The sequence below is a fragment of the Triticum aestivum genome, chromosome 1B (assembly GCF_018294505.1).
Source record: "Triticum aestivum cultivar Chinese Spring chromosome 1B, IWGSC CS RefSeq v2.1, whole genome shotgun sequence".
Lineage (NCBI taxonomy): Eukaryota > Viridiplantae > Streptophyta > Magnoliopsida > Poales > Poaceae > Triticum > Triticum aestivum.
Genome location: NC_057795.1, coordinates 474,854,113 through 474,859,196, shown reverse-complemented (window position 1 = coordinate 474,859,196; position 5,084 = coordinate 474,854,113).

The following is a 5,084-nucleotide window of genomic DNA, read 5'->3' as shown; positions in this document are numbered from 1 at the left end:
GGTGGGCGGCTGCTGAGGCAGGGAGTGGGCCGGCGCGACAGAGCCCTCGACCGCGTTGACGAGCTCAGCGATCCGCTCGAGCCACTCCTTGTAGAAGTCATCAACCGGGCGGTAGCGAAGGAGCTCCCGTGCCATGAGCAGAGCGGCCTGTGCATTCACCGGGCCATGACGCGCGTGGGAGGACGAAGCTGCTGGAGTCAGTGACGGAGTAGCGGTGCACCCATTGCGGCGCACCGATGGGTGCAGCGACAAAGCTTGCTGCTCGTCGCCGGCAAGGCATGTGGCGGCGTTGGCCACCGGAGACGGAGCACGACGAGCGCAGCCATTGCCTGTCGGAGCCGTCTGAGCGACACGGGTAGTAACTACGGCATGACGCTCGGCGCGAGGTCGGCATGCGTCGGCCATGGAGATGTCAGAGTGGCAATGGATCGATCAACGAAAGAGAAGATCCGACGCACCCCTACCTGGCACGCCAAATGTCGGATTACGGGTTCCGCAAACCCTTGAGAGGCTCGAATACTAGGGTGCGTGCGGAGATCTCACCTACCCAGCCTGCCTACTCGCGATCCTCCTAAGCCTAGTGCGACGATATAGAAGAGACAAAGGGACACAACAGTTTATCCTGGTTCGGGCCACCTTGCGGTGTAATACCCTACTCCAACATTTTGGTGGATTTCCTCAGAGGGCTAAGGACGAACTAGTACAATGGATGAACTGGCCTCAGGAGGTGAGGTGTTCTTGAGCTCAAGAGAGCTGGTGAAGTGGTTGGGCGAGGGTGAATCCGATCGGAATCAGATGCCCCCCTATGGTGGTGGCTAAGTCCTATTTATAATGGCCTTGGTCCCATTCCCAAATGTTGGCGAGAAGGGATCCCACAACGGCCGGATTTGAAAGGGGACACATAGTACAACTTATCCTGACAAAAGTAGTCTCGCCTGCAAAAAGCCTCTGGTTGTGATGCTGCAGTGGGCTCGGGATGACCTCCATCCTGCCGTCTTGGCGGTCTTGGTCTTGTTGCACCAGAATGGAAACCTTTGGCTGATTCCTCGGGACTCCGTGCCTATGGCTTGCCTCCCTTTCACCGAAGAGGTAACCTGCGCTCTGCGCCCGCCTGCCTTGGTCTTCATGGATCACATCAGCTGAGCCTCGTGAGGTAAACCCTGCATAGAACTCACCGCCCTTGGGAGAGAGCCTAAGGAGGCCGATCCCTCGGGGGTCTTGGCATTGTCCGCCTCACGAGGCTTGGCCCCTCACGAGGCTTGTCCCCTCGCGAGGGTCTTGAGTTGTTGATGTCGAAACTGGGTCATACCAGGCCGTCGATGGAGCCATGTGGTGGGCTGCAGGTAGGCAGGGCTGGATACCCCCATATCCGAAACGCCGACAGTAGGGTACGAAACCACCTCAAAGTTATTCTTTCCAATCAAAAGATTGGGCTATTCCTATAAGTGTCACAAACAGCCCTAGAGTTCATAGTAAAATAACAACTTAAGGCACACATCAACCAAAACCCTAATGTCACCTAGATACTCCAATGTCACCTCAATTATCTGCGGGTTTGATTATACGGTATGCATCACACAATCTCAGATTCATCTATTCTAACCAACACAAAGAACTTCATGGAGTGCCCCAAAGTTTCTACAGGGGAGTCAAGACAAAAACGTGTGCCAACCCCTATGGATAGATTCCCAAGGTCACAAAACCCGCAAGTTGATCACCAAAACATACATTAAGTGGATCACGCGAATATCCCATTGTCACCACAGATAAACACATGGAAGACATACATCAACTATTCTCAAATCCTTAAAGACTCAATCTGATAAGATAACTTCAAAGGGGAAATTCAATCCATTACAAGAAGGCAGAGGGGGAGAAACATCATAAGATCCAACTATAGTAGCAAAGCTCACGGTACATCAAGATCGTGCCAAATCAAGAACACGAGAGAGAGAGAGAGAGAGAGATCAAACACATAGCTATTGGTATATACCCTCATCCCCGAGGGTGAACTACTCCCTCCTCATCATGGAGAGTGCCGGGATGATGAAGATGGCCACCGGTGTTGGATTCCCCCTCAGGCAGGGTGTAGGAATAGGGTCCCAATTGTGTTTTCATAGACACAGAGGCTTGCGGTGGCGGAACTCCCGATCTAGGTTCGGTTCTGGAAGTTTGGGGATATATAAGAGGTGTTGGCGTCGGGAACAAGTCAGGGGGATACACGAGGCAGCCACGAGGTAGGGGCGCGCCCTCCACCCTTGTGGTGGCCTCAGGACTCTTTTGGTCCATCTTCGATGCTCCATGGGCTTCTTCTGGTCCAAAAAAATCTCCGTAAATTTTCAGGTCAATTGGACTCCGTTTGGTATTCCTTTTCTGTAAAACTCAAAAACAAGGAAAAGAACAAAAACTGGCACTAGGCTCTAGGTTAATAGGTTAGTCCCAAAAACCATTTAAATAGCATATAAATGCATGTAAAACATCCAAGATAGATAATATAATAGCATGGAACAATAAAAAATTATAGATATGTTGGAGACGTATCAAGCATCTCCAAGCTTAATTCCTACTTGTCCTCGAGTAGGTAAATGATAAAAGCAGATTTTTGATGTGGAAAGCTACCTAACATATTTATCAATGTAATCTTCTTTATTGTGGCAAGAATATTCAGATCCATAAGATTCAAAACAAAAGTTTAATATTGACATAAAAATGATAATACTTCAAGCATACTAACAAGGCAATTATGTGTTCTCAAGATAACATGGCCAAAGAAAGCTTATCCTTACAAAATCATATAGTCTGGTTATGCTCCATCTTCATCACACAAAATACTCAAATCATGCACAACCCCAATGACAAGCCAAGAAATTGTTTCATACTTTTGATGTTCTCAAACCTTTTCAACTTTCACGCAATACATGAGCGTGAGCCATGGATATAGCACTATGGTGGAGAGAATATGGTGGTTGTGGAGAAGACAAAAAGAGGGAGATAGTCTCACATCAACTAGGTGTGTCAATGGGCTATGGAGATGCCCATTAATAGATATCAATGTTAGTGAGTAGGGATTGCCATGCAGCGGATGCACTAGAGCTATAAGTTTATGAAAGCTCAAAAAGAAACTAAGTGGGTGTGCATCCAACTCGCTTGCTCACGAAGACCTACGGCAATTTGAGGAAGCCCATCATTGGAATATACAAGCCAAGTTCTATAACAAAAAATTCCCACTACTATACGAAAGTGACAACATAGGACTCTCTATCATAATGATCATGGTGCTACTTTGAAGCACAAGTGTGGTAAAAGGATAGTAGCATTGCCCATTCTCTCTTTTTCTCTCATTTTTTGTTTGGGCCTTTCCTCTTTTTTTTATTTGGCCTCTTTTTTTTGGATTGGCTTCTTTGGCCTCTTTATTTTATTTTATTTTATTTTATTTCCTCACATGGGACAATGCTCTAATAATGATGATCATCACACTTCTGTTTACTTACAACTCGAAAAATTACTACTCGATACTTAGAACAAAAATATGACTCTATGTGAATGCCTCCGGCGGTGTACCGGGATGTGCAATGAATCAAGACTGGCATGTATGAAATAATTATGAAAGGTGGCTTTGCCACAAATACGATGTCATCTACATGATCATGCAAAGCAATGTGACAATGATGAAGCATGTCCTAATAAGCGGAATGGTGGAAAGTTGCATGGCAATATATCTCGGAATGGCTATGGAAATGCCATAATAGGTAGGTATGGTGGATGTTTTGAGGAAGGTGTATGGTACCGGCGAAGGTTGTGCGACACTAGAGAGGCTAGCAATGGTGGAAGGGTGAGAGTGCGTATAATCCATGGACTCAACATTAGTCATAAAGAACTCACTTACTTATTGCAAAAATATATTAGTTATCGTCATGAAGTACTACGCGCATGTTCATAGGGGGATAGATTGGTAGGAAAATACCATCGCTCATCCCCGACCGCCACTCATAAGGAAGACAATCAAAAAATATCTCATGCTCCAACTTCATCACATAACGGTTCACCAAACATGCATGCTACGGGAATCACAAACTTTAACACAAGTATTTCTACCAATCCACAATTACTCATGAGCATGACTCTAATATGACCATCCTCATATCTCAAAACAATCATAAGGAATCAAACTTCTCATAGTACTCAATGCACTTTATATGAAAGTTTTTATTATATCCCTCTTGGATGCCTATCATATTAGGACTAAATTCATAGCCAAAGAAAATTACCATGCTGTTTAAATACTCTCAAAATAATATAAGTGAAGCACATGAGAGTTCAACAATTTCTTCAAAATAAAACCACCATCATGCTCTAAAAAGATATAAGTGAAGCACTAGAGCAAATGACAAATTACTCCAAAAGATATAAGAGAAGATCAATGACTAGTCGAATAATTATGTAACTATGTGAAGACTCTCTAACATTTAAGAATTTAAGATCTTAGGATATTATTCAAACAGCAAGCAAAACAAAATAAAATAAAATGACGCTCCAGGCAAAACACATATCATGTGGTGAAGAAAAATATAGCTCCAAGTAAAGTTACCAATGAACGAAGACGAAAGAGGGGATGCCATCTGGGGCATCCCCAAGCTTAGATGCTTGGTTGTCCTTGAATATTGCCTTGGGGTGCCTTGGGCATACCCAAGCTTTGGCTCTTTCCTCCCCTTATTCCGTAGTCCATCGAATCTTTACCTAAAACTTGAAAATTTCACAACGCAAAACTCAATAGAAATTCTTATGAGATCATTTAGTATAGAAAGAAAATGACCACTTATGTACTGTTGTGAACTCATTCTAAATTCATATTGCTTTTATATCTACTATATTCCAACTTCTCCATGGTTCATTCCCTCTAGTACTACACATAGATTCATCAAAATAAGCAAACAACACATAGAGAACAGAATTTGTCAAAAACATAACAGTCTGTAGTAATCTGGAAACTTTCCATACTTCTGTAACTCCAAAAATTCTGAAAAATTAGGAGAATCTAGGCAATTTGTATATCAATCGTGTGTAAAAAATTCAGATCAAAAGCA